Here is a 22,215-nt window from a genome sequence, read left to right as displayed (position 1 = left end):
TATGCTTATGTACTATTAATTTTGTATACATGAATCCAGTACTATGTAACAATTTAATATTTATCTCATGGTGAAGGGAAAGAGTAATGTAAGTAAGGGGCAGCCACAGTATGTCAGAAACAAAGAGAATGGAATAACTCAGTAAGAAGGCAGAAGGAGGTGTTGAGTAGAACAGAACATGGCCAAATGAGAACAAAGAAATAATTAGAAATATCTGGGGTATGAATTGATTTCTGATCAAAATAACAGGATATTTTTGCTTTGAGGATTAAGATGGGAGCTCTATACCCCAGATATCTGCAGAGCAGGAAATTACTTGTGATAAATCTTGTGCAAGAAATCTAGCAAAGAAAGCCAACTTTTGTTCTGTATGATAAGGTTGAGCTATATAAACTGTAGAGACTGGACAGTAGAGGTCAGTCTTGGGGAATAGCTCACTGTGCAGGTGACCTATGAACTAACGACTGATCCAGAGCTCTGTTAAGCTTTATTCTTGTGCTGTGTAATAAACTGATTGTTGAACCGAATACCTTCTCCTATCACTTCATTCAACGAGCACGCTGGACTCAGACGACACATAGACTAAATTGAGGGTAGGGTAAAGCCAGAGTCCGACACAGGATACCAGAAAGGTTCACCTCAGGTTGAGTCAGTGGTGAAAAAGGCAAATGCAATGTTGACATCCCTATCAAGGGAATAGGACACAAGAGCAGGGATGTGATGTTGAGGATTTACTGTGTAAGGCACTAAAGAGGTCTCACAAAGTTCGGGGCACAGTTTTGGGCTCCTTATTTCAGAAAGAATAGGGGAGGATTCAGAGAAGATTTACAAGAATTATTCCTGGAATGAAGGGATGAGCAGATGAGGAATATCTGACAGCTCTTGGTCTGGACTCCTTGGACTTCAGAAGAATGAGGGGAAACCACAGGAACATGAATGAATGTTGAAAGGCCCGAATAGAGTAAATGTGGTGAACTTGTTTCCCAGGATAGGGGAGTGGAAGACAAAAGGGCACAACTTCAGGATTGAAGAGCCCCCATTTCAATGGGGAGGAATTTCTTCAGCCAGAATACGGAGAAGCTCTGAAATTTGCTGCCATGGGCACCTGTGGAGGCCAGGTTGTTGGGTGTATTCGAGGCATAGATTGATAGCCGTCTGTTATAAACTAACGACCCTTTTAATTATGCTTGGGACGAAAAGGTGTTTTTAAAATTTTATTGGCACATGTAAAACATTACATCTAGAGACAAAATTTCTATCTCTAAAAGTCAATGGATGCCTTATCATTTATCTCTCTCCCCTCCAACATAGAAAAGAAAACCCCCAAAGAAAGAAAGAACAAAGAGCAATAGAAAAAAATAATAAATATTTTTAAACAATATGGGATTATTCCCTCAAAGATAAATTGTGATCGAATTATTCTAACACTCATGGCTATCGTTATATCTTTTAAGAATAAAATATACAAATAAAATGCAACTGTATAACATATAACACAATCAAAATCAAAGTATATTATATATAAAAAAAAACACATACAGAACCTCTAGCCAAAATCGTAAAATAAAATATGAAAGTGAAGCCGGGAGCGACAAAGTTTCCACCAAATTCTACCAAAGGACTTTTGACAAGAATGTGCTAAAAAGCATTTAAATCCACATATCTCCAAGAAGTCTGCTTTCCTCTGAACTAAAATGGCCAGAATTTATGCAGGTGCTTCTGAACTAACACCTATTGTTTTCAATATCTCAAGAACATAAATCCTTTTCACCTTGACTCTAACTTCAATCAGCACCCATATTTGTCTCAACTGCCTTCTGTCTGCGATCTCCAAGAACCATGTGTGTTTAAAATGCTAATGCTTTGTCCTTGTGCCCCTGGACCATCCAAGCTAACGCACCAAGAATACAGATACAATATTTTAACATTATAATTTACTTTACCAAGACATTCTTATCTTTGAGGAATATAATTTAATATTAAAGGTTAACACAACTCCATTACACCTCCTTCCCATGGATACATTTTTAGACTTCTGAAAGGTCAAAATTTTAAACTGCAATCTCCGATTTGTTCTTAATAGATTTCACAGCCAAATAGAATAAAAACAAATATAGCAGAAACCTCTAAATCCAACATCAAAATAAGCAATCCTCAATGACACTGGCCCTTAATATCATTATAGTGTCTTATACTTCAGTCGTATTCTTGCAAAATTAAACTCCAGTTGAATCATCATCTATTCTTATTTTTAATCTTACTCAAAAATTATGATCAATACTTAATCCCATAGCAGCGCAAACACATTCTTCTACATGTTGCAGAGCTAATACAAGGGACAAAAATTATTTTCCAGCAGCAGAATAATTCTTTTGAGTGTTTATTCAATGTCTGAGATACATAAGCCAGTGGATTTTTAACATCATCAGTCATATTTATTTTTAATACAGCACCAGCTGCATCCATCAAATCCCGGGATGAAGCGGTTATAAAAGTGGACCATACCCGCGAACTCCTGCAGCCCCTTGAGGCTGTCCGGGCATGGTAACTCCCTGAGAGCGGAGACCTTCGCAGCGGTGGGCGTGGCTCCTTCGGCCGTGATGGTATGGCCCAGGAACTGCATGGATTCTTTCCCGAACTAGCACTTGGCCAGGTTGAGGGTAAGGCTGAAATCGGCCAGCCGAGAGAAAAGGGCACATAGGTGGGCCTTGTGTTGCGCCTGGTCCTTGCTGGTGACTAGAATGTCGTTCTAATCCAAGTTCCTACCCACAGAGTCCATGAGGCGCTTGAAGGTCTGAGTGGGATTCTTGAGCCCGAACGGCATGCGCAGGAATTCAAACAAGCCAAAGGGGGAGACGATTACCGTCTTTGGTATGTCCTCAGGGTGCACCGGGATCTGGTGATATCCGCGCACCAGGTCAACCTTGGAGAAAACCCTCGCACCATGCAGGTTGGCCGCAAAGCCGTGGATGTGAGGGATGGGGTAACGGTCAGGAACTGTTATCTCATTGAGCCGTCGACAGTCTCCACAGGGACGCCAGCCGCCGGAGGCTTTCAGGACCAGGTGGAGCGGCGAGGCCCATGGGCTTTCAGACCGCCGAATGATCCCCAGTTCCAACTGGTGCGAAAACTCCTCCTTCGCCTCCTTGAGTTTGTCAGGCGGGAGCCGGCAAGCCTTGCCGTGAACCAGTGGGCCCTGCATGGGGATGTGGTGGAACACTCCGTGAGGCAGCGGAGAACTATGGCTTGATGAGTGTCGTGAACTCTTCCAGGATTCACTGGAACGAGACTCTGGTTGTGCTAATCGTGGCCATCTGCGGTTGCTCCGAGCGGGAGGCATTGAGGCGAACGGCCTGGAAGGTACGGCGTCCACCAGGCCTACCTCGAATGTCTACCAGAAGCCCATGTGCGAGGAGGAAGTCTGCACCCAGGATGGCAGTTGGAAAGGACAAGACGGTGAACTTTCATGTGAAATTTCATTGGCTGATCTGGAAGTGGACTGTCTTGTCTCCATACATCTGGATTGCTGTTGCATTGGCTGCACGGAGGGGAGGACCACGAGGTCAGTTCCTGGACTCGACGGACGTGGCCAGGATGACGTTGATCTGGGCTCCAGTGCCAACAAGGAACTGCCAGCTGCTGACTGAGTCCCGCGGGTAGAGGAGGCTGTGTTCTTGGCCAGCCCCCGCAGCCATTAACACCGGGCGGCCTGGTCATTTCCCTGGAATGAGCCAGACTGATGACACTTCTGAGACTTGGCTCCCCAGCGCTGGTGGTAGAAGCAGAGGCCTGGAGCGGATGCTGTGGCCTTGGTTATGCTCTTGGGCACCCCTGCAGGAGCCAGATGCTCTACCGCAGCGCTTGGGGCAGGCTTGGCATGGTCATGTCTGTGCCTCATAACCTGCTGGACCAGTGAGACCTCTGGGAATCGTGCGAGCCATAGCTTCTGGGCCTTCTGGGGGACCTTCCTCAGGTCAGTGAAGCTCTCCTGGACCAGCAGCGGTTGGATGTCCCAAGGCATATGGTCGAGGAAAATGCACTCGAAGAGTGGGGAGTTGGTGTGCTCACCCATGAGCGTGAGCATCTCATCCATCAGCTCCATCGAGGACCTGTCCCTCAGGGCGTCGAGGTGTAGCATCTGAGCGGCATGCTGGTGTCTGGATAGTCCCAGGGATCCAGTAAGCACTTGCTTGATGGTCTCATATTTGTTTTCGGTGGGTGGGTGCTGAGCAAGGTGCAGCACGTGTCTGCCAATGGCCAGGTCCAGGGCAGCAACCACATGATAGAATTTGGTTGTGTCGGACAAAATCTGGCAGAGGTGAAATTGAGCCTCCACGTGGCCGACCCAGGTCTCCAGCTCCTGAACCCAGAATTCATGGAGTTTCGCGGCTAAAGCGCTGATCACCCCAGGCTCACTCATGATGGGCTCAAAGACGTTTGATCCAATCAGGGTCACCAATTGTTGCATCAGCTATACTGCTCTTGAAAGAACACACACAACCAGACAGTTTGAGCTCAGTGAGCAGACTAGTTTATTGCAGGCTGCTGAGCTGTACTTATACTCCCATCCTGGACCTGGCTGAGAACCATGCTGGAGGGCGCTGACGTCACCCGGGTATCACGGGGCTTCTGAGCCCTGTGGTGGGAGGAAGAGAACACACCCAACGGCGCCATTTTGGCCGGCTGTCCCGCCACGTGGCTTACAAGCCGGGCTGGTTCGCCTGCCTGGTGGTGAGCCGCCACACATCACACATTCTGGGTGATTTGCAGACAATGCAATTTGGTTTTTTTAATACTTTATTTCTCAATTTTTCACCACAATAATAATTGTATTACATTCAATTGTAAATTATTTTTAATAATTAAATATGTGGTATTTATCCTCTCATCCCCCTCAACTCACCCTCCCAACATCCCCCCCACTCCTAAAAAAAGAAATAAACCGGAGAATGCCAAGAACATAAAGCATTCCTGGAGAAATATCTATTGGGATGTCTGGGAATGGACCAAGCGTTTGGTCTTCACGTCCAATGGCAGGCTGTGTGCTCATAGAAATTCTGCGCCGAGAAGTGATGTTTCCACAGTGGCTCGAGTGAAATTCCACTGGAAATTTTCTCTGCCGAGTTGTATTTGGACATTGTGCGTGTCAAAGGTCTTGATGGCAGTGTTTTTTGTCGCCCAGAGGGTGGGACTTTGTGGGTATGTTCATGTCTTCAGGGCGATTGGTGGGATGACACTGAGTTCAGCACCAGTGTCGACCAGGAACTGCCGGCCACTAGCCTTGTCAGTAATGTGCAAGAGGCTATTGGTGAGGCCAGCCACCTTCTCCATTAGCAGCGGCTGGCCTGGGCATTTTCTGAAAATGAGCAGGGGTGGCTGCATCTACACGCTCGAGCCCATCAGTGTTGGTGATAAAACAACCAGCTAACGTTCAGTGCCTCTGCTAATTTGGTGGGGTGCGATTGTGCTTGGTTCGGGTGGGATCAGTTCTGCTGCCCCACATGGGGATGAGTCAATTGGTTCATGGCGGACTCATTTTCGTGTTTCATGTGCCACAGTACATCAGCTCTGGCCGTGACCTTACGTGGGTCTGAAAAATCTTCGTCCGTCAACAGTAGTTGTATGTCATCTGGCATCTGTTCCAAGAAAGCCTACTCAGACATGAGGCATGGCTTGTGGCCCTCTGCTCGTGCAAGCATCTCATCCATCAGGGCACATGGTGCTCTGTCTCCTAAGCTGTGCAGGTGCATCAGCCTGGCAGCACACTGTCGTCTGAACAGGCCGAAAGCCCTCAAGAGGAGTTTGTGAAGGGCTGGGTATTTCCTTCCTCTGGGGATCGTGTATCAGGTCGTCCACCCTGGCCACGGTCTCTTGGTCCAGGGAGCTGATGACATGGTAGAACATTGTCGAGTCAGACGTGATCTGCCGGAGGTGAAATCATGCTTCCGCTTGCCTGAACTAAGTGCGTGCGCGAAGCGTCCAGAAGTTGGCAATGTCATAGCCACTGCGTTGACTGCTGCAGCATCCATGGTGTGGAGTCCAGAATCGTCTGGACTCGTCGGGGTCACCAATTGTAGCGGTAGCTACAAGGAGAAGTGAAATAAGGAGATGACTCTGTTAGTCGCTTGCACTTCCAACAGTTTATATTAGAAAATCCCCGTGCTGCACCTTATCAGGCGGCCCGTAAGTCCTGCCCACACATGGGCGGTGATGTTATGACGCAGCCAAGTGCATATGCATGGCCCGTTTGAGTTGGGGAGAAGATGCGCCCAGCAGCACCATCTTGACACGGCTACACTGCTGCTGCGGCCGTAACAGTGCAGAGCCGATTCGACTGCGTCTCAATGTGTGCCGCTACAGCTATACATTTCCAAGCAACTGCTGAAGCAATTAACACAAATTCAATGTGATAAATATTTCAATTTAATTTTGGCCTCATAACCTTAATCTTTCTTTGGCTTGGCTTCGCGGACGAAGATTTATGGAGGGGTAATGTCCACGTCAGCTGCAGGCTCGTTTGTGGCTGACAAGTCCGATGCGGGACAGGCAGACACGGTTGCAGCGGTTGCAAGGGAAAATTGGTGGGTTGGAGTTGGGTTTTTCCTCCTTTGTCTTTTGTTAGTGAGGTGGGCTCTGCGGTCTTCTTCAAAGGAGGTTGCTGCCCGCCGAACTGTGAGGCACCAAGATGCATGGTTTGAGGCGATATCAGCCCACTGGCGGCAGTCAATGTGGCAGGCACCAAAAGATTTCTTTAGGCAGTCCTTGTACCTCTTCTTTGGTGCACCTCTGTCTCGGTGGCCAGTGGAGAGCTCGCCATATAACACAATCTTGGGAAGGCGATGGTCCTCCATTCTGGAGACGTGACCTACCCAGCACAGTTGGATCTTCAGCAGCGTCGGCCTCTGCCATCTCGAGTACTTCGATGTTGGAGATGAAGTCGCTCCAATGAATGTTGAGGATGGAGCAGAGACAATGCTGGTGGAAGCGTTCTAGGGGCTGCAGGTGATGCCGGTAGAGAACCCATGATTCAGAGCCGAACAGGAGTGTGGGTATGACAACGGCTCTGTATACGCTAATCTTTGTGAGGTTTTTCAGTTCGTTGTTTTTCCAAACTCTTTTGTGTAGTCTTCCAAAGGCGCTATTAGCCTTGGCAAGTCTGTTGTCTATCTCATTGTTGATCCTTGCATCCGATGAAGTGATGCAGCCGAGATAGGTAAACTGGTTGACCATTTTGAGTTTTGTGTGCCCGATGGAGATGTGGGGGGGCTGGTAGTCATGGTGGGGAGCTGGCTGATGGAGGACCTCAGTTTTCTTCAGGCTGACTTCCAGGCCAAACATTTTGACAGTTTCCGCAAAACAGGACGTCAAGCACTGAAGAGCTGGCTCTGAATGGGCAACTAAAGCGGCATCGTCTGCAAAGAGTAGTTCACGGACAAGTTGCTCTTGTGTCTTGGTGTGAGCTTAATATTACTCAGTAAAAATAACATGAAGGACTGTGGAACATGAAGGCCTGTGAAAATTACCTACCCCAAACCAAAATTGTCTAACTATAAGACATTGCCAAGTTGAATGCAAAAATGTTCCAATCTCAGGTCCACATCGAAAACATTAATCCGATACGGCAGGATTTAATCTATTTGATTTTTGTGGAGTCAAATAGAACTGATGTAAAAAATGACATTGAACCAACCTATATCTTAGTCATATTATTTACACAAATCCATCCAATCCTTATTGCTTATTTGAGAATTTAAATCTATTTCCCATCTTCATCTAGATTTATTCACTCCAGTTTTGGGGGCCTTAGATTGAAGCAAGTTATACATTACTGAAATAAATTTATTTCCAGTAGGATAACAAATCAGTAATTCTAATTCACTTTGATTAGGTAACATCAAAGTAAGACCTATTTTTACAGATAAAAATGCTTTAACTTTGTAATAACAAGATAATTCTTTCAAAGGTTTCAATCTCACATCCTCAAAACTAATTTTCTTAATACCCTTCCATCTCCAAATCTTCCAGAATTGGTTGTCTATTGAAAAAGGAAAACACCTATTTCAATATTAAACCTTTCATGCCAATTTCATTATCAACTCAATCAAATGTTTCAAAATAGATGATTCCCAACTTCCAAATAAAGCTTAGGATTCCATTTGTAAATAAAATCTTGGGGATCCATATTCCCTATTGCATTAAATTTGACAGAAACCCAAGCTGGAATATCATCTAAATTATACAATATATTTATAAATCTCAATTGAGCTGCTTTTTAATAATTCTTAAAATGAGGAAGACACAAACCACACCCCCCCCCCCCACCAACTCATATTTCCAAGTCAATTTTTCCAAAGAAACCCTGTGCATTTTATCTTTACATAATTTCCGAACCGCCATATTTAAATCCTGACAATGCAATTTGTTGACCTCCTTGTTTATAAACTAACTGTTGAAATACACCTGACATAAAATTCTTTCCCTGATCTGATTTTATTTCTTGAGGCAAACCAAACCAATTGAAAAAATTTTTCTCGAGCCCCAGACACAGTTTTTGCTTTAATGTTCCCAAGTGGTATGGCTTCTGTACACCTGGAAATGGCACACATAATGACATAATGGTCAATAGATATTCATTTCCAGTTTTTGTTTCAGGCATTGGACCAAGACAGTCCACAATTACTTTAGAAAAATGTTCTCCAAGAACAGATTTTAAAGATGTTACTGTGGGACCTTCATTAGGTTTCCTTGCAACTTGACAAGTGTGACAAGTCTTACAAAATCTCTTTCCATCCTTTTCCAAATTAGGTCAGTAGAATTGTTTCATCATTTCCTTTACCCCAAGGTGCCCACCCAAATGTGTTTTATGAGCCATGTTCAAAATCTCATCTCTATAGGCTGTAGGATCTATAAGCCAATGAACCTCTGCCCATTCATCATTAGCCAACGTCACATTATATTTTCTCATCAATAAACCTCCTTTGAAATAATATCTAACTGGCACTTTTTAATTCCTTCACCAGAGAATGGTTTCTATCCATCTTCATTTTGTTTATCTATCAATTTTCCTCTAAGTTCTGAAAAATCCTTTTTCCAACTGCTGCTCACTGTCACAAACTTTTAAATCATTTTAGACATCACTGCCTTCACTGTCACAACTTTCAAATTTAAAATCAGAATCAGAATTCTGACTGAAGAAAATATTTAAAATGACTCTTTGATCTCTTAATTAGTTTGCTTCTGTACCTGACAGTTTGTTTCTTTCAGCTGCTGTATCACTCAAGCTTTCTTGAAATCAATTGTCCAATATCTTCTTCACTGGCCAAGGTTTTCAACATAACTGCCAACTTGCGTTGTTCAACTTTTAACCTCCAGAATTTTCATCTCCTTAGCAATAAGCAACAACTCCTCCTTCTTCAGATCTGAAAAGTTTGGTGATTCCAAACACATTTTTAGTTTCTATTTGGACAAGTTCACTTGGCCCACACTTAAGTTTTGTTTCCAAAACACACTCATCTGTACTTTGTACAGAATCTCACTTAATATTGGGGTTTAAAATATTCACATCCTGCAGAAAGTGACAAAGTTTCCACTTTCAAATCGACACAGATTGGTGTTGCCAAACATGGACCAAAATCCATCGCTATACTTTAACCACACACACAATAAGCCCTTTAATGAGCTTGGGAAATCAGTTTACTAATAAATCACAAAAACTCCAAAGATTTCAGATCCCAAAACTCCAAATCGCAAGGACAAGCCCAAAATATGTTATGAACTAACAACCTTTTTAAATTATGTTTGGGACTAAAGGACCTTTTGACAAGAATGTGCTAAAAAGCATTTAAATCCATTTATGCCTCTGAGAAGTCTGCTTTCCTCAGAACTAAAATGGCCTGCGTTTGTACAGGTGCTTCTGAACTAACACCTATTGTTTTCAATATCTCAAGAACATCATAAATCCGTTTCACCTTCTTGCATGTTTGTCTCAACTGCCTTCTGTTTGCGATCTCCAAGAACGATGTGTGTTTAAAATGCTAATGCTTTGTCCTTGTGCCCCTGAAACATCCAAGCTAACTCATCAAGAATACAGGTGGAGGAGTCACGTGATGGAGTAGTGGCCGGTCAGGGAATTCCAGCCCTCTCCCGAAAAGTTTAAAAAAAAACACACAAAGCACAAAGGTACAAGATTAAAATTTATAATAAAGTAAAAATAAAGGTGAGAAGAAAATGGCAGCGAAAGAGAAAAGTCGAAAACAACGGGAAGAAAGGAGGAAGAAAGAATGTCGGAAGAAGAAGGTGAAGGCCTTACCTGTCCGAAGAGGCCCGCCGCGGAGAGAGAAGCCCGCTCCCTCAGGTCAGTGGAAGTCCCGGGCTCGGGTCTACAAAAATGGCTCGCAGAGCCGAGTAAAAGTGCGCAAGCGCGCATGAAAAAAAACCCACTGACGGGAGGGGGGAACAGCTGCGGAGTCGATCTCCACAGCTGAGAGAGACACCTGCAGCACAGCAGCAGGTGCAGAACACAGACAATAACGACAACAAGAAAGAAGAGGGTAAAAAGAAAACAAGGAAACAACAGATGGTCAACCCAGAGGAAGAAGAAGAAGAAGAACAGAAAGAAGTGGAAGAAGAAGAGAAAGGCAAGACAATGGATGTATCTTTTTTAAAGAATATATGGAATCAGTGAAAGAATGGCAATTACAAGAATTTGATGAGATAAAAAGAAGAATTAAGAATGCAGAAGAAAAAATGAATAAAATGGAAATGGCCATCTCAGAGATAGGAAAAAGAGTGGAAAATATGGAAGAACGAGAAACAATTGTAGAAATGGAAGTAGAGGAATTAAAAGAGAAATTAGAAGAATCTAATAAAAAAGTTAAAGAGGCACATGAGCTGTTAGCTCGGAAGATAGATATAATAGAAAACTATAATATAAAATTCATTGGAGCGCTTTCATCCCTATCGTCGAAGTACTTGAGATGACAGAGGTCGACAGCATCGAGTCCACGCTGCTAAAGATCCAGCTGCGCTGGGTGGGTCACGTCTCCAGAATAGAGGACCATCGCCTTCCCAAGATCGTGTTATATGGCGAGCTCTCCACTGGCCACCGTGACAGAGGTGCACCAAAGAAGAGGTACAAGGACTGCCTAAAGAAATCTCTTGGTGCCTGCCACATTGACCGCCGCCAGTGGGCTGATATCGCCTCAAACCGTGCATCTTGGCACCTCACAGTTCGGCGGGCAGCAACCTCCTTTGAAGAAGACCACAGAGCCCACCTCACTGACAAAAGGCAAAGGAGGAAAAACCCAACACCCAACCCCAACCCACCAATTTTCCCCTGCAACCGTGTCTGCCTGTCCCGCATCGAACTTGTCAGCCACAAACGAGTCTGCAGCTGACGTGGACATTTTACCCCCTCCATAAATCTTCGTCCGCGAAGCCAAGCCAAAGAAAGAATAATAGAAGAAATAATATAAAGATAGTGGGCCTTAAGGAAGATGAAGAAGGCAAGAATATGAGAGAATTTATAAAAGATTGGATCCCCAGGGTCCTAGGAAGACCAGAATTACAGGAAGAAATGGAAATAGAGAGGGCACATAGAACTTTAGCCCCGAAACCACAACCGCAGCAAATCCAAGATCCATTTTAGTAAAATTCTTAAGATATACAACAAGAGAAAATATATTGGAGAAAGCAATGAAGAAAGTAAGAGAAGACAAAAAGCCACTGGAATATAAAGGTCAAAAAAATTTTTTCTATCCAGACATAAGTTTTGAACTCCTGAAGAAGAGGAAGGAGTTCAATACAGCAAAAACGATCATATGGAAAAAAGGATATAAATTTATGTTAAAGTACCCAGCGGTACTTAAAATAGTTATTCCAGGGCAACAAAACAGACTATTCTCGGATCCAGAGGAAGCAAGGAAATTTGCAGAACAACTACAAAACAAGCAGAGAGATGAAGACATGTAATGAGAGCTAAAAATGACCACGAACTATATGTATGTGTGTAAAGGGGTATATGTGTGTGTGTATATATATATATATATATATATATATATATAGTGTGCATACATGAATGTATCTGTATTTAGAGGAAAATATATAGAGTATAGACAAGAATTAATAAGGGAGGGAAAGGGAATAGAGGGAATAAGGAGGGAATTAAAAGAGTGACCTTTGTTACATATGAAAATTGAAATCTTTTCTGGGGGGGCTGGGTGGGGAGGAGTTACGGTCACAAAATCAGTTGACGTTTGCGAGTGAATTCGCAAATCCAAATGGAGAGGGGAGATGTGGTTGCCCGACAAGAGATAAAGGGCAACTCAGGAGGGGGAGGGGAGAATGGGGTTAAAGAAGTTTTAAATAAGAGAATAAGGAAAATGTTTGATGTTTTAGAAATGTTGTCTTATAAAGTGTTCAAAACAAGAAAGCAGAAATGGATAAGAAGGAAAGGTGATGATGGAGAAACGGAAAGGGAAGATAAACAAAGTATGAAATGGCTACGCTGAACTATATGACTTTAAATATTAACGGAATACATAACCAAATTAAAAGGAAGAAACTGCTAAATTTACTGAAAAAAGAAAAAATTGACATAGCATTTGTGCAAGAAACACATTTAACTGAATTGGAGCACAAGAAATTAAAGAGAGATTGGGTAGGACACGTAACAGCAGCATCGTATAAATCAAAAGCAAGAGCAGTAGCTATATTAATTAGTAAAAATGTGCCAATTAAAATAGAAGAGGAAATAATAGATCCAGCAGGGAGATATGTAATGATAAAATGTCAGATATATTCGCAGTTTTGGAATCTACTCAATGTATATTCACCTAATGAAGAAGATCAAAAGTTTATGCAAGATATTTTTTTGAAGATAGCAGATACGCAAGGGAACATATTAATAGGAGGGGATTTCAACCTGAATTTGGATTCAAATATGGACAAAACTGGGAAAAAAATTAACAGAAAGAACAAAGTAACCAAATTTATAATTAAATCGAGGGAAAAAATACAACTTTTGGATATATGGAGGAAACAACACCCAAAGGAAAAGGAATATTCATATTACTCGGGTAGACATAAAACATACTCAAAAATAGACCTATTTTTGTTATCAGCTCGTATGCAAGATAGAGTAAGAAAAACAGAATATAAAGCTAGAATATTATCGGACCATTCACCCTTGATATTGACAATAGAGTTAGAGGACATCCCTCCAAGAATGTATAGATGGAGATTAAACTCCATGCTACTTAAAAGGCAGGATTTTAGAGAATTAATTGAAAGACAAATTAAAATGTACTTTGAAATAAATACGGAATCAGTGAAAGATAAGTTTATACTATGGGATGCAATGAAAGCGTTCATTAGAGGGCAAATAATAAGTTATGTAACCAAGATGAAGAAGGACTATATATAATCAGTTGGAAAGGGAAATAGTAAATATAGAAAAAGAATTAGCAATGAAGGAAGATACAACTAAAAGGAGAGAATTGGCAGATAAAAAAATAAAACATGAAACACTACAAACATATAAGGTGGAGAAGAACATAATAAAGACAAAACAGAAATATTATGAACTAGGGGAAAAAACGCACAAAATTCTAGCATGGCAGCTTAAGACAGAACAAGCTAAGAAAATGGTATTGGCATCAAGGAAAAAAGACAAACAAATCACATATAACCCAATGGAGATCAAGGAAAACTTTAGAGAATTCTATGAACAATTATACCAAACTGAAAACGAAGGGAAAGAAGGGAAAATAGATGAATTTTTAACTAAAATTGAACTACCAAAATTACAAATAGAGGAACAAAATAAATTAACAGAACCATTTGAAATAATAGAAATACAAGAGATAATAAAAAAAATTACCAAATAATAAAACACCAGGAGAGGATGGATTCCCAATAGAATTCTATAAAACATTTAAAGATTTATTAATTCCTCCCCTCCTGGAAGTAATCAACCAGATTGAGAAAACACAAAGCTTACCAGATTCATGTAAAACAGCAATAATTACAGTAATACTAAAGCAAGGGAAAGATCCACTCGCACCAGCGTCATATAGACCAATATCATTACTTAACACAGATTATAAGATAATAGCTAAACTATTAGCAAACAGATTAGCAGAGTATGTACCTAAAATGGTAAATCTAGACCAAACTGGATTTATTAAAAAAAGACGCACAACAGACAATATTTGTAAATTTATTAACTTAATTCATGCAGTAGAAGGGAGTAAAGCGCCTACAGTAGCAGTTGCTTTAGACGCAGAGAAGGCCTTTGACAGAGTAGAATGGAATTATTTATTCAAAGTATTACAAAAATTCAGTTTACCAGAGAAGTATATTAATTGGATTAAAGCATTATATAAGGGGCCATTGGCGAAAGTGACAGTAAATGGATATATATCAAAGCAATTTAACTTAAGCAGGTCAACACGGCAGGGATGCCCACTATCACCCTTATTGTTCGCGTTAGCTATAGAACCACTAGCAGAATTGATAAGAACAGAAAATAATATAAAAGGGATAAAAATAAAAGACAAGGAATATAAAATCAGTTTGTTTGCGGATGATGTTATAGTATACTTAACAGAACCAGAACTATCAATAAAAGAATTATATAAGAAATTGAAGGAATATGGAGAAGTGTCAGGTTACAAGATTCACGTAAATAAAAGTGAAGCAATGCCAATGAATAATACGGATTTCTCAAAATTTAAGAAGGAATCACCATTCAGATGGCAAATGCAAGCAATAAGATACCTAGGTATACAAATAAATAAAAATCTCGGCCATCTATATAAACTCAATTATTATCCACTAATGAAAAAATTACAGGACGATTTAGAGCATTGGAAAGATTTACCATTAACACTAAGAGGAAGGATAAACTGCATTAAAATGAACATTTTCCCAAGGATATTATACCTATTTCAGGCATTGCCAATACACTTGACAGAGAAATTCTTCAAGGAGTTAAAGAAAATAATTAGGAAATTTTTATGGAAAGGGGGGAAACCAAGGATAGCACTAGATAAATTAACAGAATGGTATAAACAAGGGGGCTTACAACTGCCAAACTTTAAAAATTATAGAGCCGCACAATTAAGACACCTATCAGATTTTTATCAAACAAGGGAAAAGCCAGATTGGACGAGATTAGAATTAGATAAAATAGGGGAAAAGATACCTGAACACATATTATATAAATGGGATGAAAAATTGGTACCACGTAGGAGTTCTCCAGTATTACATCATCTACTCAATATTTGGAAAAAGATTCATGTAGAAAGGAATAAGACAAATTACCAATTACCAAAACTAATATTGACGCAAAATAAGTTACTCCCTTTTACAATAGTTAACCTTTCCTTTAGAGAATGGGAGAAAAAAGGGATCAAAAGAATAGAAAATTGTTTTTCAGGAAATAGATTATTATCCTTTGAACAAATGAAAGATAAATACAATACAACTCAAGATACAGTGCTGGCATATTACCAATTGAGATCCTACTTGAAGGACAAATTAGGAAGCAGTCTGAGGTTACCAGAGGGAAGTAACTTTGAATATGTGATTACAGATACAATGATAATCAAAAGATTTATAACAAATATGTATATTAAACTGCAAGAAAAGGAGAATGAGGAAACAAATGGTAAAACTAAACAAAAATGGGAACAAGATTTAAATATAAAGATAAAAAAGGAAACATGGGAGAAATTATGTTCTGGAACGATGAGAAATACAATAAATACGAGGTTACGTATGATACAATATAACTGGATACACAGGCTATACATTACACCTCAAAAGTTAAATAAATGGGACCCAACAGTATCTGATAGAAGTTTTCGATGTAAAAAAGAAATGGGAACAACAATTCATGCAATCTGGACATGTGAGAAAGTAGAAAAATTTTGGGAAGATCTAAACCAAATATTAAACAAAATAACAGAAAACAATATACCAAAAAATCCAGAGATCTTCCTCCTAAGTAACATAAAAAACAAAGAATTTGGAATTGATTTGGATGGTGCACAAAAAAGATTTGTTAAGATTGCTCTAGCCGTAGCAAAAAAATGTATTATGTCAACCTGGAAAGTGGAAGATAATTTGAAAATACAACAATGGTATATAGAAATGAATAAATGTATTCCATTAGGAAAAATAACATATAGTTTAAGAAATAATATTGAAATATTTGAACATATATGGGAGCCTTACATGAAACACAATAGAGAAAACCTACCGGGGACATTCACTACCTAAATTAACGAAAGGAGAAGGAAATGAAAAGAATTGACTCAGTGGAATTTCTTGTTTATTTTTATTGAATGACAACATTGTTTGACTGGTTTAATGTATCTTAGATTTTGTACTTTAAATGGATGGGGGGGAGGTAGGGAGGGTTGGATGGGAGGAGGGGGGGGAGAAAATGACACTATATATTTGAAAAGGAAAATGTATGTATCATGGTCAATGTGGTTTATGGTGTGAAAAATAAAAAATTTAAATAAAAGGATGAGAAAGCATCACTCCTTTTTTTTAAAATTTTTTTATTTTTCACACCATAAATCACATTAGCCATGATATACACTATTTCTTTTTCACACATATACAGTGACTTTTTCTCCCCCTCCCCTTTCCTCCCAAACCACCCCCCCACCCCCCCCTCTCATCCATTTTAGGTATACAATCTAGGTTGCATTAAGCCAGTCAGACAATGTTGTCATTCAACAAAATTACACCAGGAATTCTACTGAGTCCATTCTTTTCTTTCCTTCTCCTTCCATCAACTTAGGTACTGTTTGTCCCCGGTAGGTTTTCGCTATTGTATTTAATGTAAGGCTCCTATACTTGCTCGAATATTTCAATATTATTTCTTAACCTATCTGTTATTTTTTCTAATGGAATACATTTATTCATTTAAATTTAGTAGTTTCTTCCTTTTAATTTGGTTATGTATTCCATTAATATTTAAAGACATATAGTTCAGCGTAGCCCTTTTATATTTTGTTTATCTTCTCTTTCCGTTTTTCCATCATTACCTTTCCTCCTTTTCCATTTCTGTTTTCTTATTTTCAACTCTTTATAAGACAACATTCCTACAACATCCAACATTTTCCTTATTCTCCTATTTCTATCTTATTTATCCCCAATCTCCCCTTCCCCTCCTGAGTTGTCCTTTATCCCTTGTCGGAAGAAAGCATCACTCCTTCAAGTCTTAATTGTGTGAGTACCAACACAACAGTGGCAAAGAGGAACAAAATAAACCCTGCACATACTCCATGCACCAACCATGAGAAGGAAAACAAATATCTTACAACCCCAACAAATTCCCAACGAAAGATCAAGGCAAAAGCATGCCAAGATGGTGGAGGGTACATTCGGGGAATTCAACAAAGTAGAAGAAAGTTGGGATAACTCCATAGAATGGTTTATCCATTACTGCTTAGCCCACAATATTGTGGAAGGTCCAGTAAACCACAAAAGTGCCCTCTTCCTCGATATAATGTTCATCCCTAACCCTCTATTGATATGCTTCCAGGAGTGAAAAAAACAGAACTGCAGATAATGTTCCTAATTTGCCCTCACCAATGTCTGAAACAACGTCAACATCACATCCCTCTCCAGAAAATTCGGAAAAAACAAAGGAAAACACAAAGGCACAGGGAGGAGTCACGTGATGGAGTAGTGGCCGGACGGTGAACTCCAGCCCTCTCCAGAAAAGTCGGAAAAAACAAAGGAAAACACAAAGGCACAGAAATAAAAGTTACAGAAAAGTGAGTATAAAGGTGGAAAGAAGATGGCGACAAAAAAAGAAAAATCGAAATCAACGGTAAGAAGAGAGGAAGGGAAGACAACGGAGGAAGAAGGAGAAGGCCTTACCTGTTCGAAGAGGCCTGCGGTGGAGAGAGAAACCCGCTCCCTCAGGTCGGTAGAAAGTGGACTACAAAAATGGCTCGCTGAGCCGAGTAAAAGTGCGCAACTGCGCATGAAAAAAAACACACCGACGGGAGGGGTGACCAGCTGGGGAGTCGATCTCCACGGCCGGCAACGACAGCTGTAGAACACCTGCAGCAAGAGGAGAACACAGAAGACAATGAAAACAAGAAAGAAGAGAAGAAAAGGGCAACAAAGAAACAACAGATGGCCAACCCAGAGGAAGAAGAAGAGGAAGAGTACAGTGAAATAGAAGAAGAAGGGAAAGGCAAGATAAAGGATATACTTTCTCTTATTAAAGAATACATGGAGTCATTTAAAGAATGGCAAACGCAGGAATTTAATGATTTAAGAAGAAGAATAAAGAACACAGAAGAGAAAATGAATAAAATAGATATGACCTTAACAGAAATGGGAAAGAAGTCAATGGAAGAAATGCTGCTTTGAACTGTTGGCCACCATTGTCAACTTCAAGAATTTAAAATTACCATGAAACTAGACATTTACATGTGTAAATTGGAAACCAGAAATCAGACAGGCAGAGAATGATTACCAATGTGTACTGTGAGCAACCCTTCCAGATTTCTGTTGAAATTTTGTAGACCAAAAGGATGTTCTTAATTATAACGTGCACATGAGATTAAATTGCCAACAACAAATCCTTTCCATGTCTTGAGGAAGAGGATGTGCAAAATGTAAAACAGAAGCTGTAGCAATACCTTCCAAGAAATGTTTTCCAATTTGTTGGCAGGAAAATGTCTTAAACGCTCTACCATGTGACTGTGTTCTTTAAATCCCGTTCAAACATTAATAGTGAGTCTGTTCACTGACCACTGGTACCCCTCATTCCTGCTGGCATGACTCAATAAAGACTGTGTTTTAGAGTTTGCGGTTTGTTACTGTACCTTTTTTGTACCTTGACAGGAACTCGACTTCAACAAGGGTGAGAAAAAAAACACTCAAACCCCTTACATGGTGACAGATTTGAACCAGGGTCACTGTCACTAAGAACATTCTTCCAAACATGCCAAGATCAAAATTCAATTGATTGTCATGGTATAAAGTGCAATATTACACAAAATTCACTTCATTCAGGCATAAAGCAGACAGAGTCACATGAGCAGGAAGTTAGACAAAGTGTTCCTTTGCAGTCAAGAGGAAAAGAGAATTCCCCGAGTTCCCTACAGCCCCCAAACACAGCCCTTGCCCACAAACACCCAGCCCCCCGCCCCCAAAATCCAGCACAAACATTCAAATGCAGTCGCCTTGTTTAAAAAAGGTAATGGGGAGAATCTTGGGAATTATAGACCAGTATAGGATCTATGAGCATTTGCAAAAGTACAGACTTCTCAAGGACAGTCAGCATGGCTTTGTGAAGGGAAGGTCATGCTTCACGAGTCTAAATGAGTTTTATTTGAGGGGGGTAACAAAGGAAATGAATGAGGGTCGTGTGGTAGATGTGGTCTACATGGATTTTAGCAAGAATTTGACGAGACTCATCAGAAAGTATTTGGCAAAGGATCAGAGTCACTTTGGGTGTGGATAAAAAATTGTCTTGTTGGAAGAAAGCAGAGAGCAGTGGAGTGCCACAAGGATCTGTTCTGGGACGCCTGCTCTTGGTGATTTTTATAAATGACCTGGATGAAGAGGCAGAAGATGGGTGAGTAAGTCTGCAGATGATGTGAAAGTTGGAGGAGTTGTGGATGAAGCTGAAGGTTGTCGAAGGATACAAGAGGATACAGACAGGATGCAGATTTGGGCAGAAAAGTTGCAGATGGATTTCAATCCAGGTAAGTGTGAGGTGATGCATTTTGGAAGGACAAACCAGAAGGCTGGGTACAAGGTTACCAGTCGGTTACTTGAGTGTGGATAAACAGAGGGACTTTGGGGTTCAAATCCAAACATCCCTCAAGGTTGCCGCTCAGGTTGATAGGATAGTTATGAAGGCCAATGGGATGATGAGCTTCATTAAACTTTTCTACGTGGTCGTGCATGAAAGTGAGGCCATTTTGGCAAGAAAGCGCAGAAAAATTAACCACGTTCACAGGAGTGGCCTCCACGTGAGACCTGGAGCAATATCTTCATGGAAACAAGCGACAACTTGACCAAATATCTAATATCATTTATAAAAATAGCACTGGCCTTCGCGAAAAGATGTATCACGATCACTGGATGTCCGATAGCATGCTGGGCTGTGGAAGCTGTTACCTACGGAAAAAAAAAATCACATAAACGTGACCCTTTGGTAAAGGTCTGTCAGCTGTACCTGGACCACATAGGGGCCCAGACACTAATATAAATGAACAATAAAAGGGGATAAAAGTAACCATTATATAGACCAAAACCAAGTTTCCCCAACTGGACTCATCTACTTGTAATCTCTGAAAATGTGGATATGAAAACAAACTGCAATAGAGAGAGAAAAAATTCAAAGTGCAAAAGGAAGAGTCTTTAAATGAGTCCCTGAATGTGTGTTGAGTCTCGAGGTGAAGGGGTGGCAGCTGTTCCTGAACCTGGCTATACCTCTTTCCTTTTTTTTTTTTTTAAAATTAAATTTTTTATTTTTCACACCATAAATCACAATAGCCATGATATACACTTTTTCTTTTCCACACATTTACAGTGACTTTTTCTCCCTCCCCCCTCCCTCCTCCCAAGCCACCCCCTCATCCCCCCCCCCCTCTCATCCATTTTAGTTATACAATCTAGGTTGCATTAATTCAGCTGTTAATTCAGAACAGAACAGTGACTGGACATTTTATCCCTAAACTGAAACTTTATAGACATACAGAACAAAAAGAGGGCAAAACAAGCTTGTGTCTCACCAATACCACAATTCACAAACACTTTTTAAGTTCTCAAGGTTGGCAGAAAACACAAAAATAGACAAACTCCTTCCACACTGTCACTTTGAGAGCTTTGGACTCACCATGCTGTAAATATTGCCAAGCCATCACTCTCTCTCCAAATCAATGACCAAAAGTACTGGCTGAGCGATAGATTTGAGACATTTTACCCGCTATGTAGCAATCAGGCACAAGGAAAATTGCTGCTTCCATTGTAAAGTATTTAGGAATCTCAGACCACAAACAACCTTCACCCCGAAAAACAAGCAATTCTCCACAATAAAACTAGGTTTCCTTCCTGTCTGCAAGCATTTGCTCTCTTGAGTCTGAATGGCACAAGTGGGGAAACCGTTTCAAACCCATGACCTGAAACAGCATATTCTCTTCCCCTAATTGGAGCTGTCTTGAATTGGCCACCACTGCCCGAGCAAGAATGAACTGGGAGATCTCACACTTGCTCCTTCACAGGTGAGACCTCCCTGTTCATTGGAGCTCCATATTATCCATCTTGCTCTATTTTGTTAACCTTAATCAAGTCTCCTCTCATTCTCCAACACTCCCATGAAAAATAAAAATCATGTATCCTGTAGTTCGCGAGTCCGGACACCAGGTGGTGGTATTATACCTAGATCTCTCTCTCTCTCTCCCTCGCTTCATGCTTGCAGTACTCGGTGTGAACAGGCGGTGGCAGCACTTTACAGCCCTTGCAATCTGCAGCTTGGACAGGAGATGGTTGGTTTGCACCTCGTGGGCTCTTGCACCAAGATTGAAGATTTGGAGATTTCCCATTGATTGGCAGAGAACATACACGACATCACATCCAACCCTGAGATTCCCTTTTTCCTGTGGACACGGCCGAATTCCCACGAATGGGTCGTGCAAAAATAAACGGTTCAGTGGAAACCTGGAAAGATAAAAGAATTGAAAACAAAGAAAATCAATAAAGTGCTGCAAGAGTCCTGAAATGAGTTCCTGATTGAGTTTGTTGTTGAGGAGTCTGAAGGTGGAGGGGGAGCAGCTGTTCCTGAACCTGGGGGTGTGAGTCTTGAGGCTCCTTGTGCTCCAATTGTTGCTTTGGTCTGGGCTTCTGTCCTTTTGCCTGGATTCTCATCCTCTGCTTTTTCAGTCTGAACCTTGCCATCAGCCCCAGGAATAAAAACGTGGAGATATGGATCGGAATTCTTTCTGGCTGGGTACACGTTGTAACACAGAGCCGGGAGCACCTCAAACACTGCTCTCATCCTCGTGTGTTCACGGCTAGAGACGAGAACAAATCTGGTCCTTAGCCACTGATAAATCCATCCTGTGTGTTTGCTTTGAACCTTGCTTCGTGCTAGGGCTTTGAATTAAGAATTTTTCATTATTTTTTTCCTTTTGAATTGAACAGTACAACATATGCTAATGCACTTTT

At 40.9% G+C, this 22,215-nt stretch overlaps 1 long non-coding RNA gene across 1 annotated transcript in view; it reads right to left on the bottom strand.

Moving 5' to 3' along the window:
- The window catches only part of LOC138744052 (uncharacterized), a 50,334-nt gene extending 28,598 nt beyond the window's left edge, over positions 1-21,736 (bottom strand). The window contains exons 1-3 of the long non-coding RNA XR_011345235.1: positions 21,430-21,736; positions 20,101-20,166; positions 17,905-18,090 (exon numbers count right to left, since the gene is read on the bottom strand). This is a non-coding gene — a long non-coding RNA (uncharacterized lncRNA). The remainder of the gene's footprint in view (positions 1-17,904; positions 18,091-20,100; positions 20,167-21,429) is intronic.
- Between the last annotated feature and the right edge of the window lie 479 nt (positions 21,737-22,215).

This window comes from Narcine bancroftii, chromosome 10 (assembly GCF_036971445.1).
Source record: "Narcine bancroftii isolate sNarBan1 chromosome 10, sNarBan1.hap1, whole genome shotgun sequence".
NCBI lineage: Eukaryota > Metazoa > Chordata > Chondrichthyes > Torpediniformes > Narcinidae > Narcine > Narcine bancroftii.
The sequence above is the reverse complement of the archived record's forward strand: the minus strand, read 5'-3'. Positions and strand labels throughout refer to the sequence as shown.